This window comes from Protopterus annectens, chromosome 9.part0 (assembly GCF_019279795.1).
Source record: "Protopterus annectens isolate FY-2018-M chromosome 9.part0, PAN1.0, whole genome shotgun sequence".
Lineage (NCBI taxonomy): Eukaryota > Metazoa > Chordata > Ceratodontiformes > Protopteridae > Protopterus > Protopterus annectens.
Window position 1 is genome coordinate 1,029,735,087 of NC_056743.1, and position 25,024 is coordinate 1,029,760,110.

At 37.5% G+C, this 25,024-nt stretch overlaps 1 long non-coding RNA gene across 1 annotated transcript in view; it reads right to left on the minus strand.

Moving 5' to 3' along the window:
• Positions 1-24,657, minus strand: part of LOC122810919 — a 207,214-nt gene extending 182,557 nt beyond the window's left edge. Inside the window, exon 1 of the long non-coding RNA XR_006366150.1 lies at positions 24,456-24,657. This is a non-coding gene — a long non-coding RNA (uncharacterized LOC122810919). The remainder of the gene's footprint in view (positions 1-24,455) is intronic.
• Between the last annotated feature and the right edge of the window lie 367 nt (positions 24,658-25,024).

Here is a 25,024-nt window from a genome sequence, read left to right on the forward strand (position 1 = left end):
CAGAGGTTTGCCTATACATGAATATGTCTTGATTTAGTGTGAACATGCAGCACAGTGTGTTCACAACAATGATTCTTGAATGCCCATTTGTGAGATGGGTATACATATGAGTATGTGCTTTTGTGCATAAGACAGACAGTGCAGTAAGGTTTGATTATCCCATCTAACACAGCTGATTGTGCGAAGGATTGTTTGGAACAAAGCTGTCTATGTGGATACTATCCCTATTCTTCTAAATGGTATCTCTGCAGGGGTGGCTTACACCACTGAGCTGTTGGGCTGCAGTTCATCCACTTTTGTTTGATGTGTACATACCTCCAGAGTTTACAGATGGTGTGTTTTCATTTATTTATTTATTTGAAAGTAGAATGTTCTGATTTTGAAAATCAGGCTAGGGGTTATTTTTTAACATATATATTCCTCCAATTTCAGAGGTCAGTGTGACAAAGTACTTGACAGTACTAGTGCAGGAAGCCACATACTGAGGTTTAAAAAGCTAAAATGCCTTCATCTGCAGAATTCTTATGTGATGGAGCAATGGCAGTTCAGTGATGCGGATGTGACTGGGAAAGGCCTGATGAAGGCTAAATCAGACTTTGTTGCAGAGAAGGCTCACAAAGGCCACAGCTGAAAAGTTTGACTTTCTGTACAGTTTCAGTTTACAATAACCGACAGTGCTGAATGCAAAATTCTGCATGAAACATTTAGTGCAGTGCACATTAGCACCTTGTTAAAAGGGCTTGCAGAAGGCACACTTGGGGTAAAAGTTTATTTTCCCATTACTTTTTTCAGTTCATTATATTCTGAATTATCCTTTACCTCTTAAAGCTGTAAATGTATAGGTTCATACTAGGCTAGCTGGCCTGAAGTGCCATTTTAAACCTTGCCTAGCCAATAACCCAAGGTTAGACTCCCATCCTCTGTAGCACACTTTTTTAGAAAGTTAACAAACTGTATTTATCTTTAAAATGCATTCTAATAATGTTCGTGTGCTATTATTTGGTAATAACACTCAATAAAAAAATGAATAAAAAAAATGTATTGCAAATGTTACTTCTTGATGAATACTTTAAAATAACTAACAGCATGCAGAATATAAAGTGTACTATGGAAACTTTTATGTTATGAATAATGATATTGGTAGAAAAAAACAAAACATTTAATCACTAGTCAGACAAAAATCAGCAAAAGTTTCAATACAGTAAATTAGTGAATCAGGTAATCATAACATGGCAAAGAATTGGAAAACTGCATGTTCCAAAACATTGTATTGTGTTTCTACATTTGCTTCAGTCCTTGAATTTCTTGCCTCTTTAATGAGCCTAAATGGTTGTTGTCCGGAACAGCATACATGTCTGTACACATTAGTCATAAAAGTGGGAGTTTCACAACATTAATTGGACGAATAGTACCCATTGACTAGCAAACATGCATAAATCATGTCTCTAACTTTGCTTTGCTTGTCTATTGTTACAATAGCTGCAGACTGTTACCTCTTTCTTTAACTGCTGACAATCTCACCTCTGCTGTTTAAGTACTACTTCGTAGGTTCATAGGTGTGTACTAGGCTAATGGCCCTGGAGCCTTTACAAGCCTAGCCCATAGAAGTGCCCTGGCATCATGCTGCCCAACATTACTTCCCAGTGCCTCGATCAAGTAAAGCCACTGCAGTGATCCCCAGGATGAACTTTCTATTTCCCATCCACTCATCAAGATTTCTTTTAAAGAGGTGCTCTGGTTGACATGTATGGGAAGTCTATTCCAAAGCATTGGCAGTCTCTGGGCTATGAACCTGTCCCTCCAGCATGTTTTGTTGATTGTGGTAATGAGGTTGAGGTCTCTGGACCGTGTGGTTCCGAGGGATTGGGATTTCTTTAGATGTAGCATTTCTAACAGAGCTGGGTCAGACATGGCTTTGTAAGTCAAGCAGAGACCGCCTCTTAGTAGATGATATGAGACAGAGAATAGCTGGAGTTTTTTGAGTCTGTCCATGTAGGACATGTGTTTAAGGCCTAGGATCCTCTTTGTGAGGTATTTTTGTGGCCTTTCCAGCTGTTGCATGTGTCTAGTGAGGTACATGCCAAATGGGGCATTATACTCGATGACTGGCCTAATGAGAGAAGAGAAGAGTAGAGTAGAGAGAGATGATGACCTCTTTCTTCTTGGATGCAAAACCCTTGGCAATAAGATGCGCCACATAGAAGAACTTTCTGACCACAGTGGCAATGTGGTGGTCAAAGGAGAGGTTGCTGTCAACCTGTGTCCCAGATCACTCATAGCGCCTTCACTGTTCAGTGAGCTCCCATCGATGTAGTAATTAGTGGAAACTAAGTTTTTTCCAAAGGGGATGATGACGCATTTTCTGGCATTAAGCTTAAGGCCACGGTTTTGACACGTCATTGGTCTTGGTGAGGACTTTCTGTAGGATATCTATATCACCTGTGGAGTTAATAATGGCACCCAGCTTGTAGTCGTATCAAACTTGGTTGGCCAGAGTCCCTCTGTGTTGGCCTGGACTTCTGAGAAGTAGATGCCAAACAGGAGAGGACCCAGGACCAATCCCTGTGGAACTCCACTTGTGACTAGTCAGCAGTCTGACTTGGAGTCAGCTACTTTCACACTGTGGGTTCTATCTGTGAGACAATTTGCAACCCACCTAGTAATATAGGGGTTGATGCCTAGTTTGGTGAGTTTATCAATAATTCCTGAGTGAGGAATTGTATCAAATGCCTTGGCCAGATCAAGGTAATGCCTTGCCCTCATTCACAGCTCTGGTGACTGACACAAAGAAGTCAACCAGGGTGAGCAGGCATGATCTACCTTTCACAAAACCAAACTGAGTTGGATCTAGAGTTTGGAGATTCCCTATATCCTTGTTAATTAGGTCCTTGATGATGCGCTCCATAGCCTTACATATCAGACTTGTCAGACTAATAGGGCGATAATTCCCAGGGTCTGTAGTCCCACCCCCTTTATGGAGAGGTAGGACTGTAGCAATGCACCATTCGGTAGGGACAAAGCCTGAGGTGAAGCTGTGATTGAATAAGGGACACAGATGTGGTGCCAATTCACTTTGTAGTTCATGTAGAACACATCCAAGGATATTGTCGGGTCCCATGGAAGCTGTATTCTTGGCCTTGGACAATGCAGTTTAACCTGTGCTGCAGTAATGCTGGGTGCCAGGCATTCCTCCGATATTGTGATTGGTCTTTGGGGGGGGGTAAAGCTGGCACTGAATCTGTCGGCCAGTATGCTGGCAATATCTGTTGGCTCAGTATAGGAGGTACCATTGTGCAGTAACTCAGAGCAAACCTGGGTATTGTCGTGGAGATTCTTGATATAACTATAGAAGGTTTTGTGGTTGTTTTTAGTGTATACCACAATTCTGACTTCATAGTTGGCTTCAGAGGTTTTGATGAGGGATTTCAACTTTTTTCCAGGGAGTTTTTCCAGTCTTGGGACTTCACCTTTTTCTGCAACAGTTTCTTCTTCTATTGTAGAGTTTATTAATGACACAGGACCACCAGATCGGCTTCCTTTTACTGGAGGAGAGCATCTTGGTTCTGTTGGGAATGGCTAGTTCCATGCATTTATGTACGTGTTCGTACAGTGCATTGGTGTATGATTCGGCAGTCATGTATCTATTTTCCATTGACATGGGTGCCGTGAAGTTAGCCACCTCTGTTTTTAGGAGCCCAAATTCAGCTTTGGAGAAGTTTTTCATGGCGGTTACCTTTTGCGGGGGGTGTGGGTGAGATGTGGATTCCCATGGTGATTAGTTTGTGGTCGGATCTAACCAGGGAGGAATTGACTATTGGTGTAGAGCAATGGTTGCCCATGTTAGTAATAACCAGGTCAATGATATTGCTTCCTCTAGTGGGGGTAAGAATGAGCTTGTCCAAGGCATTGGAATTGACGAATTCCAGGAAGTGTTGGGCCAGTGTATTAGTGCATGAGTAGTTTTCCCAGTTGATGGAGGGGTAGTTGAAGTCACCTGGTACGAGCGTGTTGGGTTTGACCCTAATAGTTTCCAAGGTGCTTAGGAACATGGAGTGAGAGTCTTGGGACATGGTTGGGGACCTATAGCAGGCTACGACCTGAATCGCCATCTTACCCAATGTTAGTTGTACCTGAAGTATCTCAGGTGCATTATGCTGGGCTACTAATCTCAAGGTGTGCATATCCTTTATGAATATGGAGACACCACCACCTTTGGAGCTTCGACCCATGTTCTGGGGTTGAAAGGTGTGGAACGAGTTATAGCCTGATAGCACAGGGGTGCTTTCTGCTGCTTTAAACCAGGTCTCTGTTACAGCACAAATGTCAATGTTCTCCATTTTGAGGAGTTCTTTGAGCAAGAGCATCTTGAAATTTAGACTTTGCTGTTTTATTGTCATATTCAGTTTTAACATTTACCATGCAAATCTGTCAGTACTGAAGCTCATTACTGCTTTGCTCATTCTTTAGCATGCACATGTTTCTTTTTAATTTCTGTTTCTCATTTCTGGTGGTATAGGTAACTGATGAAATTATTGCAGTGCATTAGCCACCTTCCAGTTTACATACAGTAGAAAAAGCAGATAAGATAAACTGTACTTTTTACTGATTGCATTGCGATTAGTTAAAGGACAACTAAACTCAAAACTGAAAAAAAAGAGTTTCTTTTTTATCACATCTTTATTTTCTCTGTGTTATTAATGCACTTAATGTCTATTGCATCCAGCTGCTGTAGGTTCTCTCTGTGGTATCTACTAAGACAAGATTATATCGTGTACATCTGGGTTAATACTACTTCTCAGGAGATTAGGATTAGTGCTATTCATTTACTTCTGGTGAGAGAAGGAGCCAAGGATAATTGATTCCTATTTGTTTGCAGTTGTGTTGAGGCCAGCACTATTTGGCTGAAACAAGTTTCCTTAGATAATGCAGAGACTGCTGTCATGTTTGCTGACAACTATCGACTTCTTAAACAAACTGACACAGAGTGAGAGAGATGCAGTTATTGCAGGCAAAACTCTCACATGAAGACACTACAGATAAGAAGCAGGTTGCCAGTACCACACGACACCACACTAAACCTATCACACAGATCAAACCAAACTCATACACCTACATATGCTGAAACCATTACAAGTAATGCACCTAAATACAAAGGTCTCTTAAATGTAATCTAAGAAACAAGTACTCTCAGCAACCTCACAAACATGCAACACATGCAGCAAATAGTTTCAAATATACATCAAAGAGTCACAGTGTTTCAGTTCGAAAGCCCATAAGGCAAATTTCCACACAATCCAACATCCTAGTCATAGTCAACTCCACTGTGAGACACACCAGTACTCACCAATGCACCACTCACAAGGCTGTGCAAGGAGAGGGTCAGTTGCTTTTCAGGCGCCAGGATTCATCACATCGCACAGGCATCCAGGCCCTTGCACCACAAGTACAAATATCACACAGCCATTGTACATGTAAATGACTTGAGATGTGCATCTATGGACTATATAAAGAGAGAGATATGATGGAACTCTTGGAATATGTGTCCAAGGCCAGTAAAAATCTAGCCTTGAGCAGCATTTTACTATAACCTAAAATGATGCTGCAATATGGACAAAAGATTATTGACTTCAGCCACTGGCAGTATTCAAGGGGGTCCAATATATATCAGCATGGGCAGACAGACCAAACTGCTTAGCCAGGGATGGCCTGCACCTATCCCCCCAAATCTTTCCTATATTAGTTAAACTGTTTCTACTTCCATAATGCCTGTTATAAGGCAATGACAGTCCTCAAAAGCTTCCAACATAACAAAATAGAATCCAGATAACATAAAGGTACTGAAGCCCTAACATGGAGCCTTAACAAAAACTCCACTCCCTACAAACACCCCTTATTCCGAAAAACATTGATATATGCATTATTATGGAGACCTATTGCAAAACCATTGAAAGTACCCCACCAATGCAGGGTTTCAATGCCTACCACATGTTCCAGCCAACTGCACATCATGGCTAACCATAAGATATCCTTAGTGTTTCCCTCAGACTGTAACTCCTTCCTAACGAATATGTAGTCTCGATGCATTAAGCCAAACACCATTCTCCTAGGGGACTTCAACAACCTCTCCATTAACTGGGAGATGTATACATCCTTTAACATGTATTCCCAAAGATTTCTGGACTTCATCAATGCAATCTTCTGGACTAGTTAGTCCGTACCCCAATTAGGGGTGCTAAAAGTTGGTCTTCACCAATTTGGAAGAGCACTATTCCCTACAAACTGTAACTTCCTTCTTCTTTAGATTGGACAACACATCCACCTTAAGACTGCCAGAAGCATTCTCCAGTATCTCCATATTCAAAGATTATGCCAAGGCTAATCTACTGAAAATAAGTAATGACCTGGCTAAATTCAACATCCCCTTCCAACTCAATGACCATACTGCTTATGTATCTGTTCCCCTCTGAAGTAAATACAATATCAAATTCAAAAATAAACACCTATGGTGGAATCCAAATATAAGTATGATGTATATTAAAAGAAAAAAAACTCATTACACCTAAAAATAAATGTAACTTTCAAGATACAAGTAAAGCTCTTCTTACACTTAACATAGAAATCCAGACCCTGATCAAATCAACCAAAGCCAGGTATGAGGTAAAACTTGTCACCAAATTAAATATAAGCATAAAGTCTTCCTCTTTAACTAAGTCAGAAACTTAGAAACAGTGTCCAGCACTGTGCACAGCTAATAGTAAATTATATCACATACTTGGACCTTGAGGATATAGCCAAAGTGGACAAAGGTGGGAAGTCGATGTAACCAGGAAATTATAGATCCAGAAACCTGACCAGCCTTTTTTGTAAAACTATGAAAAGGGTCATTATGGAATTAATAAATATGGACATAGGTAACCTACAAACTCTTGACCCAAGCCAGTTTGAATCTGCCACCAGCAGATCCTGTCTACTTCACCTATTTGACTTCTTTGAGACTGTTACTGAAGGAAAGGATGATGGCTAATCAGTACACACGGCATATCTTAACCTTGCAAAGGCATTCAACACAATCTCATACTCAGGTAATGTAGATAAACCATCACAGCTAAATGTTATTCCCTATGTAACTCACTGGATAGAAAATCAGCTCACAAATCCAACCCAGAAAATAGGGACAGTGTGCTCTACCTCCCCAAAAAGACCTGCCACGAGCTGTATACTCCAGGGTTCAGTTCTTGGGCCACTTTTCTTTGGCATTTACTTCTTGGAGTAAAGTTACTGTTAAAGATGTATAGCTGAACAAGTCTGCAGATGAATGCAAACTTGATGTCATTATAAAATCCCTAGAAGACACCAAAATCCTCCAAGTGGGTCTTTCCCAAACCTATAGCTGGTGTCAAAACCATACACTAAAACAAAATTCCAAGAAATTTATAACAGTATCCTTCAGCAAGCAATAAGTCCCTTGTAACTATCACATTGACAACACAACCCTGAAAACTGGTCCAATAGTTTGGGACCTAGGAAATTATGTACATAACGAACTTATCCACTAGTGTAAGAAAGTACTTTTTCACTGACCAGCTTATTACTAAGGGTATGGTGTCCAGGTCCAGAGATGTGATCATTCCACTGTATTCCACATTCATCAGGCTGATCATTGAGTATAATGCCCCCTTCAGAGTAAACCTATACAAACATTTGACAAAACATGAATGCACCAGACCTCTCAACTGTACAGATTTTTGCCTCCTGTTTCTTGGCCAGTTTTTCATAAAATTGTGTTTTTCTACCAAATCAATGGCAAGTCATTAAATATTGAAGTCAGAAAATAATGACAGACATTTGAGTTTCAGACTTCATAATCTTCAGAAAATTCATGCTAACACAAAATATGTTACTCTATCAACTTTCTACTTTTGTAAGAGCAATATTTAAAAATTGTCCCTATTTTTGGCCTTTGTCCCCTCATTATATATGACTTTGTCTAGATTTCTTGGTCTAACAGTTTGAGAGGTATGATGCCCATAATGCTTTTTACACAGAAAATGAAGGACCTAAATCATAAAAACTAAGCAGATCACCTCAAAATCCTTGTAACTCTTCTCAGTGTCATACAAGCCACTGAGAGTCACTCTCTGCCTTACATACAGATTCTCAACAGGCCCTGTTCTGTCAGACCTACTGCACATTCACAAGTCCAATGGGGGCATAAACACCCTCTTGAGAAATCTAAATCTCTTACAAAATAAATAGAACATGTTGGATAGACATGTATCACAGAGAATACCATTTATTTGGAATTGTCTTTTGCGCCACATAAAGCACAGTACTTCTCTTACACTATTCAAATATAATCTGGATGAATGAATGGGTAACCTCAAATTCTGCCCTGGTTTAGCACACTAGTCCATCATGAATAGGGATATCATGTAAATGTTCTGGTCATCTCTGGGTTATTCATACTTAATGGCTAAAAACTTAATGGAAATGTATGGGCAGGCTTCTAAAAATCCTCATGCATCAGCAGAGTATTAGTAAGTATAAACCTATGAACCTATCAATGCACTTCACTCTAAGTGGTTAGTATCATTTCCTGTTTTGTTATATACCAACATTGGCTGACATGGCTGCCATGCTAGCATGATTTCATTTTAAAGGTTTTAAGTCTTCTCTCCACAATGATTTAGGTTCCTTCCTAAGATCGCATCAGCCAGTCTTATTTCTGTAGTCCTAGCTCTCCATTAGAATGAGAGCACTGTGATTACCTTCCTGTAATACTGGATCATATGTTGGGCGAAGGTTAGGAGGGGCCATAGGTGGATGGTGGGGGCTGCTCTCTGTGTTTTTTTGTTTTCCTTTTTTTGCATAGGAGAGAGACTGTCAAGAATTCTGGGGGCTTCAATTTCTTAATTGCCTCCAAAACTTCCTCGACTGTAATCAGTGCAGTTAATTCTCCATGAGAATCTTTGTCAATATTGGGAAAATTAATTTTCTGTAAGAACTGTTTTCTCTCTTTATCATGAACGTGTATTTGTTGCTCACCATATATCTGATTAAAAATTGATTCAAAAATCTTCATGATATCTGACTTATCAGTATATAAAGTATTGTTGTGATTTATTTCAGTAATTAATCGCGTCAATTTCGTCTGATTAATAATACGGGCTAACGCTTTCGAGGGAGTTTGAATGTGATTTGCATATTTAACTAGACTTCTTTGTTCATACAGTGTCAATTTTCTATTATGCATTAAAAACAGCTCTTTCTGACATCTTAACAACTCATTTTCTGTCTGTTCAGTGTAGTTCCTCATCAACTCCTGGTCCAGTAATTGTATTTTAGTTTCCAAATCCAGTTGTTCTTTATTTTGCAGTTTTTTATAATATGTGGCTTTCTGAATAAATAATCCTCTTAACAAAGTTTTAGTTGTGGCCCATTCTATATCTAATGGATGTTCATTATGGGGAATATTATATAATAATTGTTTAAGTATCTCCTTAACTTCCTGTACTATATCTTCTTTGGGGAACTCAACACTCACCTGGGAATTTTTGATTTTAAATATTCCACCGGAGAATTTGGACAAATCAAAAAAGATTGTAATTATGAACATCAGTTTACTAATGAAATTATATATAGCCACAAACTGGTTGAACCCAGAACAGACATCATGGCAAAAATTCAGGCTGTTAGCGATCAAGCATATTTTAGCGCATAAATTATTAATTAGTAATAAGAAGAAAAGTATTAATAGTATAAAAATTTGGGAACAAATCTTTAAAATTATATTGGCTTAGAGGTTCCTATCCACTTTCTTTTAGGACATTCTGCAAGTGTACAAACACATTCTTAGACTAGATAGAAGATATAGAAACAATATAGATTGTTGGTTTGAGTTGGTTTATAATTATCTATAGGAGATGTTTTTATGTTTATTTTTTACATTTTCCTTTACTTGATTAATACGGCATCTATTCTTAATGTATAATGTGGAAATTAGAAATGGAACTGAACATTGGAAGCAATTTTGTACATAATGTAAATAGTGTGTGAATTGTATTATGGTTTTGAAAAACAATAAAAATGATTATTGAAAAAAAAAAAAAGAATTCTGGGGGCTTACAGCACTGAAAGTCTCTTTCAGAAATATTGTATAACTGACATCCATGGTACAAGTAGTCCATTTTTTTTTTTTTTTTTTTTAGCTTGTTGACAGTGAATCATCAACCCCCATCCTGATCAATGGACCTATTCATTCCTCATCATAGAGACAAGAGTTGGCCAGATGATCCCATCACTAAGCAGACATTAGAGGTAGTTTGGATTTTAATTGCTGTACAGTAACCCCAAACATGACGTCAGCAACGTGCCAAAGGGTTCAGGCAATGGGCTGACCACAGAGGTAGTCCCCTCACTTCTGCATGAGGGATGTTCTCTCTAAACAGCACTGCTCCTCCCCAGGAAGCATACTAAGAACATCACTTAAAGTTGTGACTTTGACTGGATGGCAAAATTAAATGCTACTTGACCACCTGGTCTGAAAAAGAGCTGTAGCCTTAAACCAAAGTTTCTTAGAAGGAAACTAGCTCATCAAATCATTTAACTGTTTAATTGGTTTGGATCATGTCATTGATCACGGAACTTTTTAATGAATGCAGTTTATACAACTTCAGAAAGGGTTAGTTGGAACGCAAACGCGCTTGTTGTTTTTTTATTAAATATTTACCTCTGCATGGTTCCAGATTTGGGGGGTTTGGATTCCGTTGCATTACATATGTGTGCAGTCTTTTGTGGAAGGCATAGTCATTGGTTACTCTATACTTTCTTTTTGTTGGGTTTCATAATGGTTTTATAATGGAACTTATTCAACCAGCTCATGTATATGAAATGAATGTTCTTCCTCAGATGACCTTTGGCATATAATCTACAGAGGAAAGCTACAGCTGGATGACTAGTCAGCTTGGACAGTAGTGAATGACCAATTACTTATTTAAAACTGTAGTCATGTTTAGAGCTGACCCCGCCCCATTCCTGTTAACCCTGCCCTCTCAGTTGCTGCTTGCAGCCCCTCCTCTCACCTTGAAGTCACTAGCTGCTGCTGTATCTGTGTGCATGTTATCAGCAATGATACATGTTGTGATGTTCTCGGAATCATGTCCCAGGTTTTATTCATATATTTTGTCCCATTTGCATACATATTTAAGCACTTGCATTGTCTGTGGTGTGCAGAAACAAACATCCAGGCACACTGGTTCCCTTCTCTGTCTCTGAATCGTGCACTGACAGTTTTCATGCCTTTTCCTATATAGTAGCCCTGCATACTGCATGCCATCTCACTGAAACTCATTCAAGAGTTCATATTTGGTTGGTATCAGTTTAAATCTCATATTTGGATATGTGCAGGATAAAAGCAATCTAAAACCACCAAAAGGAACTTCATTTTGATATGATGCACTTCAGCAACTTAACTGTTGCAATTAAACAATACAAGAGCATTTCAGCTAGTCTGCTTCTCATCTTCTTACTCAGAGTTTGCACAGCAGTGAGTCACAGTCACAACTGCTAAGCATGTTTGTGGTGTGTGTGTCACACACATGAACTAAAGTGCTTGGAGGGGTGTACTGGTTTGTAGGTTTTTACTAGGCATGCAGTCCAGGAGATCAGTTTAAGTACCTGGCTGAAATTCACAATTATCCCTGGTTAAGTGACTTGCTCAAGATCACATAGTAGGCAAATGAAAGTGGAAAGGTTCAAACCCTGTACTCCTGGGGCAGGAAGTAGCTGATTTAACAAGTCGGAAATTTATTCCTGTGCACTGTTTGCCGGACAAAGCAGTCAACCCTCTTATTTATACTTTACAAAGCTTTTCATTTATATGCTGAGCCATGGAAGCAGTCTCACAGCGACTTTATTTTGGGGTGATTATGTATGCAGGAATTATTTCATATATGTATGATTCCAAGGATACCTGACACAGTTGTTAGAATCCTATAAGGCTTGCAGCAACTCTATACCTTTAAAGATAACATTTGTGACTAGTCTGAATGACAGCAGGAAATGTAGTTAGTGTAAAACATAACTGAATATGCCATGCAAGTCTGTACAGGAATTTAACTGCAAGCCCTAGAGATTTTTTTGGATCAATAAATGAATGGCTGTTGCAAGAGTTTATAAGATCATAAGATAACAATACATTTAAAATGTACTGTGTATTCAAAATGGTTAAATAAGGAAGAAAATCTTAAGGAAGGAAGCTGCAGGAGTTTGTATGCTCTCTGCTTTTTCAGATACACAGACCATCATCCGACCCTGCACCATAGTTTTATTGCTATACTAAAACCACAGTAGATGTAGATTGCCACACCTTGATGTTTAATGTTTAATGGGATACATATTATCATTACAGGCTATTAAGTTAATGTATTTGTAGGCAGCCTTAGCTTGTATTCACCTTATCAGTCACATCACAGTCTGAGCTTCTGTTTCAAGATGAATCTCTTCAGCAAAACCCTTCATAAATAATCCTGCTTTTGATATGTTGGGTGAGGCTTCTTGTAAACTGTTAAGCATTTCTCTCCTTAGGAAAGGATTTATTTGTATCAAATGAAAGAAAGTAAAGTAGCAGGTACTGTACTGACATGTTTAGAAATGTGGGGCTGGTATCTTCTGAGAGCTCACATCCAATCTCTCATAATATTTAACATCACTGGGGTTACAGTACCTTGGAGTAAGTTCCAGTATTGTTGGAACAGTAGCTGTCAGTTCTGTGTGTGACAGCAGGTCCAGTACTAGCTACATTACTGGAGTTATTCATCTGTAGGTCCACATCTACAGTGGGGACTACCATCGTGGATGTTATGCTGTCCTACAAAATGAAACCTGGAGGTTTAGCATTCGCTTCAGTCTCAGCATGATCTTCCTATATATGACCCAAACCCTCCCCTCACCAACCATACAGACAAATGTCCATTTAAAATAAACCAACTAAGACTGCATTCTCGCCTGCTGTCAGAGCCAGATCATGGTCAAATGGGGCCCTGGGCAGGGGAATGCTCCAGCCCTACCCCACCCCAGGCATTTTGCTGTCCTGTTATCATCCCAGTTACCATAAACACTGCTCAAAACTGTTAATGTGAATATTATTTTCTTCTTTACTTTTGAAAAAAAGACAGAGATGTGGATTTAATTTAAAACTTTTAATTTAAATATAATTTGTTGACTAGGTTAGTCTCAATAAGCTAGTAACTTCTTTTCATGGGAGACACTTGGTGGTATTTGTACTTCTAGGGAAGATTTGGCCAGGACATTAAGGAACTTCTCCCTACTCTTTTGGTAACTCAGGCAGATATGAAAGACCTCACAGCACCTACCATTAACACAGACAGATGGAGCCTCAGATTAACATCTCATCCAAAGGCTGACACACTGAGAAGTGCAACACCCCCCCCCTCTTAAAGTGCAGTGCAGTAGCAGCAATCTATCTACATGGTGTGGGAGTAGAACCCACAGCCTTCTGCTTTGAAATGCTATAGCACAGACTCGGACGGACATTTGATAAATAAAACAGTTGCATATATTAAACAGACTTAGCATGAGCAAAAGTAAACTTATCTTCCTTTAAAGCTCATACTCCTTGAAAATGCACTGAAACTCACATTCCTTGAAAATGCACATATCTAGTTTTGAAAATGTTTTTTTCCATTAAGCAGTGAAAGAAAATGTATGAACTGTGATGACTAATTTATCTGGTAACTGGTTTAGAGGACTACAGGGGTTAAGGCTGAGAAATCTAATTAACTAACATGCCATCCCTAACTCAGACATTACACTCTCACACCACCTCTGAGTAACTGCAATGCTTGTCTCCCAAGGGAAAGGAAAGCAGTCCACGTCTTTCCAAAATAAAAACATTCCCATTGTGTTTAAATCATACATGTTGCTGTAGTCAGTTCCGACATGTGGGCATATCTTATCTATTGCTGTATTAAGAGCTCCAAGGTTCCAACATGTGTTTAAAACATCTTGTGCATGCATAGTAAGATGTATGATGCACATACAGAAAGTGTGTCCTTAAAGGAAAAATGGATCAGAAGAAAATATAAAACTTTTTTTTTTTTAATTGTTTATTAACAATTAAATGTTGTGGCAGCCGTCAGTGGCTCTCCCAAGCCAGTGAGTCTTAGGCAACTGCTTTAGTCACTTAGCACTGGATCCAACTCTGCCTGCTGTACACATAACTGTAAAAATATTGCAAACAGTTTTAATATCATGATATCTAACTCCTAGGGCTGTACAATTCAACTTGATTTTCATTTGTAATAGTAAAACAAAAAAGACAAATGTGGCTATCTGAATATTATTAGCATGTGTTTATTGCTGAATATTCAAAGTTTACTCACTCCATATGCTCTTCATCACCCTAGAATGGCTATCCACTGAAAGTTTTCAAGTTTGTGCAATAAACTCTTATTCTGGTCTTTGAAGTGGGTAATGGTACATTGTTTCGTAGAACATATTCTAAAGTGACATCTCTTTTGTTTTTTTATTAGTTAAATTTCTGGTATCATGCCTTTCAGAAATCAATCATAGCTTGTGAAACAGCAACAAGAGTGGATCCTTTACCTATTGCAGACATTGGAATTCTACCTGCTTTTTCATCTGCTAAAACTGAGAAAAATTTAAGGTAAACTTTCCTATTATTCTACAAACCCAATTCTCTGTCACCAGGATGCACTGAAAATTCCATCATCCAAAAACTGTAATTGCTCACATAGAAAACCTCCAAATATAAAATTGTCCACAAGGTGCAGACACCTTGGAGTTCTGTATTGAGTTGTTGTTGACCTTTCATCTGTTTTGATTGCAGATTACCTCAGTATATATTTCTGATACTAACATCTTCAAGGCATCTTGAGTTCAGAGAAGTTAATGTAAACATGTTTGTCATCAATCAGTACTACCATAATCCTTTGATCCCCCTACATCCTTAGTGAGTATGCCTTCCTAAATGTAATACCTAACACGAGTCTCCTTGTCCTCACAAGTCACGCACATGAATGTACCTATATTTTGGAGTTCCGTTCACTATAAAAGTAGGTATACTTGCTTTTAGTTTTTACATTAAACTTGTATTAAAACATTAAGGTAGGATATGTGCATATATATTGCTTTGATCAAAATATTTCTCAAAAATTTATATTTTTTTCCTTAAACAGAGTGTAAAACAGCAAACATCACGAATAACCTCCTTTTATCTATACTGCTACAGTGTTGGTTTAGCAGCATTATTGCTAGCTGGTTGTATATCTTAGTGATCTAAGGTAATGAGCCATGAACAAGTTACATCTTATGAGCTACAGACATCACCTGTATACTATATGATTCTAAACAACAAGGGTACAGTCAGGTATGTCATGGAACACACATTTTTCCACTTCTATAATTGTTTCATTTAGTTATGCTATTGCTGGTCATACATTGGCACCATAAATACATGCAGACTACAGCAGACAGTGTTTATCTATGTTATTTATATGTAAAATATTCTGTACAGTAAGGCTCCCTGCACCACCCATTTCAGACTCTGAGCTTGTTAGCAAAGGTCACCAGTATTCAAGTTCAAAAAACAGTGTGCATGGCATCTACATTGCAGTTTCATATGGTTCACCACCCCTTGACACTTGAAAAAGCAGCTTTGTAGGGGTTTCTTCTATGGCAGCATAACTGGGCTGTGTAAGTTCTACCAGATGGTTACCTTTATCGGTAGTGTAAATAGCTTGTTGCACAGAATGTGATATTCACAGGATTCATGCTATAATAACAAGCACACAAATATAAAACCAGAATAAAATACAAACGAGCCCAAACTGGCTAAGCAAACCACACAAGGCGAAGGAAAAAAACAATAAAAAATAAATTTATTGAGCGCTTTCATCGTTTGTAATAAATGACTTCTTCAGAATGACACCAAGCAATATCCAAGAGTTTTTAAAAACTCCCTCCTCATATCAAATGATTAAAACAACCAATGAAAAACACTTGAAAAATTAAAGCGATTCACAGTAACTCACTAGTAGCAAGCAAACTACTAGTTAAAGGGCAACCGCATCTAGAAGCATTACATAAATACAATCCTGCCCTAGAAAATATATGCATCAAAGAAATCCAAATGTAGGGAAAAAGAAATCAAGTGGAATAAAGAATGCAATTTCAAAACACTGGTGATAGAGAGAAAATCATTTAAACTGGGGAAAGGACATGCACTAAGTCTAATTTGCCATATGAGCTCCTTGAACTCAAGGAGCTCGGACCAAGGCCCTCCCTGGGGAGTTTTGTCTACCTTGTCCAGCCCATAAAACATAAATTGATGGTTAGGAAATGTATGAATATGTTGGTACTGAGTGTTATTCATGTTTATACTCTTCATGTCATACATATGCTCATAAATATGCTCCTTAAATTTCCTCTCTGTTTTCCCCACATAAAAACAAAGCAAGACTGACAAATAGCTACATAAATGAGACCAGAGGAATAACAGTACATTAATTCCACTGCTTCTTTCTTGATGTTTACACATTCACATAATCAGAATCAAATTAATTATTTAGATGTGGAATTTTTTAAGGACTACTCTTGAATATTGTTTGGTATCGTTCTGAAGAAGTCATTTGTTACACATGACGAAAGCGCTCAATAAATTTTTTTTTTTTATCAATTTTCCCTTCACCTTGTGTGGTTTGCTTAGCTGGTTCAAGCTTATTCATATTTTATTTTGGTTTTGTGTTTATCTCAGGTTCTAGGCCTGTTTTTTCATTTGCTGTTAAGCACACAAATATCATTTACCACAATGTTGCTGAAATAATATTGGCAATATTAAATGACAAAAAAGTTCTTGTAGAGGCAAGCTTCTCTGCAAACCCTATACTTCTAAACTAGCATAATTCAAAATATACTGTCTGTAAGCTCACTTTGCCTCAGGCTTAGTATATCACTAATAGTTGACAACAATGCACTTGTATAATTTCAAGTGATGAAATGGTATAAAAAAAGCAGTGGTGTTGACTTAACTACATGCTCACATTATGGCACAAAGAAAACTTCCACTATAACTGAGTGACTCTCAGAAACCAAAAAATTAGATAACTGTTTTCATTTCACACTTTTAAGTGGGCAGTAGCTAATCTTTCTATGTTACTTACATGTCATTGGTAAGCTAAGAAATATAAACACAGCAGACAAGACATATGGCTGTGTGACAGGTCTATAGGAACTGAAAAGAAGCAGCTCACATCCGAATGCACGGCTAGTTCTTATGACGGTTTTCTTTTACAGTTGGGGCAGCCATTTTTTTAGATGTATGTGGACAGATGCCAAGGAAACATCATCATTCTTTGCAAAATAATTTTCCATAGCTTTTTATCAATTCTGAGCTATTGTTTCAGGGCAATGAACATATCACAGGAAAACTAACCTCTGCAGTGTTCCAGTGGAAATAAATTTTATAGTACACTGTATCCTTTGGGGGAATATTTTGCTTTGGAAAAGCATTACTGCATCCATTTTTATCGGAATGCTGATAAAAGATTCTAATTAACTGTAAAAATAAAATAATTATTTTATTTGTTTTATTTATTCACTTGATTTGGTTGACTGGTTTACTTGTTTTATTTACTGACTTGATTTAGTTGACCAGTTTAGTCCCACTAGGCCAGTGGCATCTTTTCAAGGGAGACACAATTGTATTGACTATAATTATAATAAAAATGATAACGGCATTTTTTTACCTAACCATTCTGAAATAAAATACAGTACTTTCTCCTGCATTATGTTTAAAAAGTGCCCTTATTTCAGATTATTTGGCAGAGGTAATGTTAAGGTAATGGCTTTGTATATTTACTATGACATATGGTGCTACTGTACAATAATTAAATAGGATGCATGGAGTTGTCAGCAAGTACAGAAACAAGCAAACCATACATGCTTAGTAATGCTTATCTGCTATTGAATGTTTTTCCAGAAACATATCTTCAACTTATCTACACCAAGCAGTGTTCTTGGCATTACTATTCAGCATGTTCATTTACCTTTTCTCTGCCTAGAACGTCAAGGGCCAAATTCCAAAACAGCTTCTCTCAGCATAAGTCTGCCGTGATTCCCAAAGGCCTGCTCTCAGTGTAAGTGACTTACTTCGGTGTAAGATCTGCCTTTGAACAGGCTTGCTACATGGAACAGATTCCAAAAGATCTGGTCTCAGCCTGCTCTCAGTGTAAGTGGTCACTTGCACTGACAGCACGTCTTTGGGAATTAGGCCACAATAATTCATTTGACATCACATACAGAATGCTTACCTTCTAATGTGTGACACTGAGTTCATTCAATCAAAATGCTGTTAATTTCAGTTAAAAGGCAGGTTGCTGAGTTAGTAGTCATATTTGTGATGAATAATTGCTTCAGCTGCTCAAGGATTCTGGGATGTGTGATGAGGATACACAACCTAAGGCTAAATCAAAATGATGATAAGGCTGTCTTATGTCTGACAGCCAAAGCAATTGAAACATTGCATTTGAGAGCATCTACAGTTTCACATCAGAAGACTTCTTCCCATAGAGTAGTTCTTAAGTAACTTAAACAAAAACTCAATGCAGAACTTCATCACCTTTTGTATTACTTAAATGTATAAGTTTTCACAAATGTAACATTGTAAGGAGGCCAATATATCAGAAATAAAAATGTGAAAATAGTTAAAACGTGTATGTTAAAACAAGAAAACAATATGGACATTTAAGATAGTCAAGTCTGGAAGATATGAGGATTGTTTTTTAAAGAACATGTGGCAGATGAAAAGTCCTGTTAATGAGGCAATTGAAATTCCAAATGTTGACAGAATTTGTCAGTGCTGAGACAAACCTAACGCAACTTTTCTTAAGAAAGAGTGGACAATGTCTTTTTAATGTTAAGCGTAATACTTTAATAGGAAGGAAAAGGGCTGATAATTTGGTCATACCTCTCAAATGTCTAGATTTTTTGCAGAATGTCCAGATTTTTGCCTTATAATTTTGGCTTGCTTCTCATAAAATCTGTCACATTTGGGCAAATCGCTGAGGATTGAAATCACTAAATGATTACATAAATTTGAGTTTCAGACTTTATATTGTTCAGAAAATGTGTAAGAGAGTGATATTTAAAATTTGTCCCTGATTTTGGGTCTTTGCCTCCTCGTTATTTTTGTAATTGCCTAGACTTCTTCATGTTGAGGTTGACAGGTATGAATGTGGTTCTTATCTTATCAGAAGTGCTAAATCCATCACTGAGCCCCACAACTTAAAATTTGATTTTTTTAGTACAGCAACTGTTGAAATGTTTTGCTGAAGGAAGCCCTGCCGCTGTTAAGTATATACATAACTCCGGGATCACTGCACCTCTGAGTATTGGGGAATACTTCGACTTACTGCAAACTCAGACTTAGTAACATGCATCAATTTGTACTCAGTCTCCCTGTTCTGAGGCTTGCAGTTCTACTCCTCAGAATTTCAACAACAACCTCTGATCAATGTAGGACAAGTAATCTTGATCTGCTGTCAGTAACAATATTTTATGTCATTTTGATTTGTTGGGTGACCATACCTCTCAGCTGTCCACATTTTGTTGAGTGTCCATACTTCTCAACTCTCCACATTTTGGATGGACACTCCTAACTTGTTCTCAAAACTTTTGCTCCACCCATCCTTAAATTTAAAATTATTTTCAGAAGTTCATAATATCAGCTCTTAAAAAGTGTCCCTAATTTAGGGTCCCTTCTCTAATTATTTTCTTCTTTGTCTCTGCAGATAAAAATTAAAAGATATGTGGGTGACACCTACATTTATAAAGTAGTTGAATGGATCACTCAGCTTAACTCATAGCAGTAAACAGATGTACTCTGGAAATAGATGACACCTGTAACTTAAATATTAAACATTTACACTGAAATACTGCAGAAAAATGCTCACACTACTTAATTTAAGATTGTTTGCATCATGTTTTCCAGGCAATGACCATTTCAGGTGCTGGAACTTCTTGCCTGGGGCTGAAACATCTATCATATCTTCCTAATCATCAGCACTTTCTCTTGGTTTATCATCTTTTTGATGCAAAAATCAGATTTGAAAAATGCCAGTAAGTGCACAACAAAATAACAACAGCATTCACAAGTCTACAATGCCTTACAATTTCATTGCATAGCTAAACAGTTTGTGTTGCTGAACTGGCACTTGAAGTGAATGTGAAATAGGCCATGCAAGCTCTCCTAATATACTACACAAATTTTCATCATTCACTACAACTATACGTCTGCTAATGTGCCAACATCATTAACAAAACAACAAACTGGATTTGCATATTTATATGTAATAGCTTTACACACTATGTGTAAAATGAACAAATAATCTTCATAACTTCATCAGTTTCACATTGGCACAACAGATATATATATATATATATATATATATATATATATATATATATATATATATGTATATATATTTGCAATATCTCAACAGTATACACATTTGTCGATGGTCTATTATTTCAAGCACGCCTCTATTTAGCTTATATTTTAAAACTACTGCTGTCACTTTAGGACTAAATGGTATGTATGCTGTTTGTGAGGGTTTAGGTACCTAGGCAGTGAAACATTTTCCTGTGGCACATTTGGTTGGGAACACATGGCTGAAGTGGCATTCAACTGCGCAGACATATGGCTGTTGCATATTCTATGTGAGCACAGAGAAGCACTCAGTGTCATACCGTCAGTTTTAATGACCAAATGTACAGGGGGAAATAATGTCCATGGCTCCTGAAGCACCAAGAGACAGCAGGCTGTATAGTGGGCATGTCAATGGCAGTAAAAATGCAGTGCACAATGAGCAGTGCCTTTATAATTGGAGTGTGTGGACCACCACCCACTTCACAGTGTCTAGGGTATATTGTCTAAACACATACTGGAGCATAAATGTGACTATGGCAGCTTACAGGATTTCCTCTATGCTGTAACACACTTCTACATGTTGTACTTACATAAGCATGTGCGGTACATGAAGCACAACACATTACTTCCCCTGTCCACATGCACTTGTTTATTGAGGCTGTGGGCATGGTGTTGTTTGCTTCTCTTTGCCCACAAGGAATTTATAACAGCTGTATGTCTCTGCAACTAAATGTCACTTCAGCCATCTGTCCCCAGCCAAATGTACAACAGGGAAATGTTTCACTGCCTAGGTGCTGGAATCCTTTTTCTTCAATAGGAAAAAAAGATATAAAAAGAGTAAAAATGCATCAAAAGATCCAACTGATATAAAAAAGCATATATTTTAAGTTCTTGCCTGGCCAATCTAAAATAGACTCGCCATTTGATCATCTTCTTGAACTTTAGGAAAAGTTTCTATTCCTCCTTTGTTCAAACAAGCCAGTATATTTTAGAGTTCACAGAGCCTTACTCAAGACTACTGGCAGCCTTCCTGCTAGAGTCCTGTATGCTTGAGACTTGTTTCCTGGAGCATGCACCTGTTTGATCACTTTTCTTTACATCAATGTATTTTTCATTGCAATGAACTTTATCATTGCCTCTCCAGGATCATGCTAACTCAAAAGAAGAGTGAGATTGTTTGTCTTTTGTGTTTTATGCTTTTTCACCGAATCAGATTAACACTGTTATGACAAAAATAAAATAATGGGGTTTGGAGGCAACACCCCCCATATATGGGGATCGAAGACAGCTTATTCCATTCAAAAAAAAAACATCTGATTTGCTGTATGATTAATTGGAGTGCTTATAGAGCTATTGCTTTGCAAGGACATATACTAAAAGTCATGTGTTCTTTAAGTAATAGGTTAAAGGTTGTAGGGCAGGGCAGTTGAGGTTTGAGTGAGTTGAAGTTCAAGCTATCATAATGGAAGCATTTAGCATGGCTTACTTGAGATAGGCCATTATGCTGACTTTTATTCCTGGAAAGCTGTCTGAGCCAATCAGGATTCATTGCTTCATGATCCCATGTGGAAATATTTACAAAACACATTTTGCTCCACACAAAACTAAAAGGCTACCATTTTAAATGGCTCTGGGAACAGGTATTCCTATTGTATGAACCATGTAGCTTATATACTTACAACTGTAGAGCCCCTAAAGTTTTACTGCTTAGCCATTAAAGATATTTCACTTTAATTTAAACTGCACTACATTTGAATGAATTCAGAAGGAGACCATAATCCTACCTTCTTTGCACTTTAAGCATGTTCAGCATTCTACAAGCTCTCTGTCTGATTCTTCCTCCCTCATTTCTTTCACAAACGCTGAATTTTCTCTTGAATTCCTCCATGGAGTCTCTCTTCACCACTCATTCTGATAGTCAGTTCTATGGGTCTACAACCTTCTCAGTGAAGAAGTACTTTTGCATCTTCAAAGAGTAGTTGGTCTCTACAATCGGTTACTGATACCCTTCAGTCCTTTATCTATTTAGAGGAACCTCTTCACGTTTCCCTCATATGAACTAATCTTTTCTTGTATCCACTGAGGAGTCTAGCTCCCATTTATCCGTCATATCTTCAGTGAAACAAATAAAAAATTCACTATATATCTTTGACTTTTATATTCAGCGGTCCTCTACAAACTGAGCAAGCAGATGAGATCAAATAATTCCACAGATGAAGATATTTATTGGACTTTAAACAGCTCCCAATAGAAAGATTTGCCTAGCATAACATTTCCTCATAATAATTGAAGAACTGGAGGAAAAATGTCATTAAATTCCTTGATTGTATTATATATTAACTTTTCAGACATTAACAAAAGCATCATTTATATTTAAAAGCAATACTAGAAACTATCTTCACTGCCACTTTAATCATGGTCTGATCTATTTTTATTTTTGAGGGAGTGTCTTTTACCCTCTACATCATGGTATGGGTTGCACGTTATGATGGAATAATGACATACCTAAAGTGGGTTACAACAGATTGCACAGTTGGGAGCTTCACATATTCTATACATGTTTTTAACTTACAATAGTAATTTTCAATGGTTTATCTTACTTCAGTTATGAAATGGACAGTTTTTTGTTACATACTGTAAAGATATTTTTAGAGTAGACTGTTGTAACTGGATAATGGTCCAGATGAAATATTTTACAAACCAATCAGGATTCTACATTCCCTTTGCTGATTTCAATGTTTTGTTAAAATTACGCACAGCATTTAAATGGCAGTTGAGTTACTAGTTATATAAAACAGATTTGCTATGAAAGCGAATAAAAGTGCACAAAAGCATGCTGTTTTGTTGGTAAGGAACTGAGATTTGGCCTAGCTAACAACTATCCTTAAGAATTTTCTGCCTATTCTACCTCTCTGCTCTGTCTGCCCTGTACTGCCTTACTTTGCTCCCCCCTTTTTATGGTCACAGTATATATGCATATGTATGTTTATATATGTGTTTGTGTATCGCGTATGTGTATGTATATACAAATATGTGTGTATGTATATATATATAGAGAGAGAGAGCGCGCGTGCACGAGAGGGATCAATATACATATATGTATGTATATATATATATATATATATATATATATATATATATATATATATATATATATATATATATATATATGTGTGTGTGTGTGTGTGTATACACACAAAATGATTAAGATGTAAATCCTCTATCAATATGATGCTGCCCCTCAAATAATTTATCCTGTGCAAATGCATCCTGAGAATAGTATCAGAACTGTAGTTGTACATTCAAAATATTATTACTTCAAAATATAGTAAAAGTTTCCTAGCAGAATAGACATTATGCTAACAGAAGTGCAATTGTACATTTCCTTATAACATTTGTATGTGAACACTAATCTGTCTCTTAGAAAATCTTTTATACACATACTGTAAAAAATAACATACAGTATTGAAACTCTTTTGCAAATCTTGCACTGAAAGACCAGGCACATCAAAAATGCCACATGAAAGCTATGTGCAAGATGCGAAAATAAAGTTCCCAACACAAGAGAAAAGGAGCCGCCAGTGTCTGCACACGTTTAGAACTGCTAGGCAGGGCGGTGGCTACTGAATGAATTCAGCTTTTTAGGTGAGGTTCAGCTTTCTGCTTCAGCATTTTTTTTCTTTTTTTAATACTTCTCTTTGTGTTAGGCTATGCATATGTAGTAATTCATGGTTCAGCCTGCTATTATTCAGACACCTTTGATTTGGCTGGCACACTTTCACTTAACATACCATTGCCTGCTCCAACATGAAATTGCCATCTCAGCAAGCATTTGTATATCTTTCTCAAATATCTTATTGCTTTATGCATTTGTTTTCTTCAGCTCTGCAAAATTCTGATGAAAATAAAGACCCACTAACTCATTAGATTATGATTTTTTTTCTCAGAATGTATTACAATACAAGCTTTTAGCAAACAACAAACTCACAGACTGAGACAATTCTCTGTAGGTCTTGCATGAACTGCAGTTCTTCATTTCGCTTACTGTATCAGCTCCTCAGAGCGACAGTTAATATCTGGATACGCACTGAAATAAACTAAAAGTCTAATCCATCTTAGCATACTACTATTTTAAAGGAAGAAAAAAAAACTTTCAACACTCCATATCATCTGTCCTGACAGTAACTCTGCTCAGATTACTGAAATGTATCATCAGAATGGCTGTGCAGACCACTTCAGCTACTTATGTATCTCTCACTAATATTCTCTCCCTCTCTCTCTGTCTCTCTCTCTCTCTATCTCCCTCTCTCTCTCTAACTCGTTCTGCCAGGATTGCTACAGAACTATCATATGCAGTACAAGGCAATGTGCAGTCATGCTCAATACTCAGAGCTGTGAGTTGCATTGTACCACAGGCACATGCATTTACAATATGTGCACCTAAATCAATGTCTTTAATTGCAGCAAATGAGACCTGTCACTCTTCCATTAAAAAATGCATCAAGAAGGGTAACCACAGCCAGATGAGTGAACTGTAGCCAAGATCAATTTAGTCCT